The sequence below is a fragment of the Pygocentrus nattereri genome, chromosome 3 (genome assembly GCF_015220715.1).
Source record: "Pygocentrus nattereri isolate fPygNat1 chromosome 3, fPygNat1.pri, whole genome shotgun sequence".
In the NCBI taxonomy this organism is placed as follows: domain Eukaryota; kingdom Metazoa; phylum Chordata; class Actinopteri; order Characiformes; family Serrasalmidae; genus Pygocentrus; species Pygocentrus nattereri.
The window spans coordinates 45564789-45565404 of record NC_051213.1 but is presented as its reverse complement, the minus strand read 5'-3'; positions in this window follow the sequence as shown (position 1 = coordinate 45565404).

Genomic DNA, 616 nt, shown 5'->3' with positions numbered 1-616 from the left:
GTAGCCAAACCCAGGCTGAATCCCAAAGGCTCCATGCTCCCTAAATAGTGTGCTAGCTATGAAACTTTAAAAATTCTAGTCTCTATAATCAAACCGTGATTGTGATCAGTGTCTGATCTACTCAGACCAGCACAACACACACTAACACACCACCACCACCACGTCAGTGTTATTGCAAAGCTGAGAATGATCCACCACCCAAATAGTATGTGCTCTGTTGTGGACCTGCAGGGGTCCTGACCACTGAAGAACCAGATGGACCATAGTTTGTAATTGTAGAAATACAAAGTGCTCCTATGTGGTAAGTAGAGCTGATAAAATGGACCATGAGCGTGGAAACTTGAAGTGATCAGTGGGTGTATATGGCACCCCGAAGTGAATGTCTTAGGATCAACTTTTTTTGTTGTTGTTGTTGTTGTTGTTGTTGTTTCAGGAGAAATAAGCTCTGCAGACCCCGGATTCATTCCCCTAAACCTGCCTCAGGATAAAAGATGAGTTTTAGTTACTAATTCAGGCATCGTTTGACATTTTTGACTCTGACTGAATGTTTTCAGTTCTAAATTTCTGTCTGTCCAGTTAATACAAAACCCATTTCATTCATAACAGAACAGTGGAC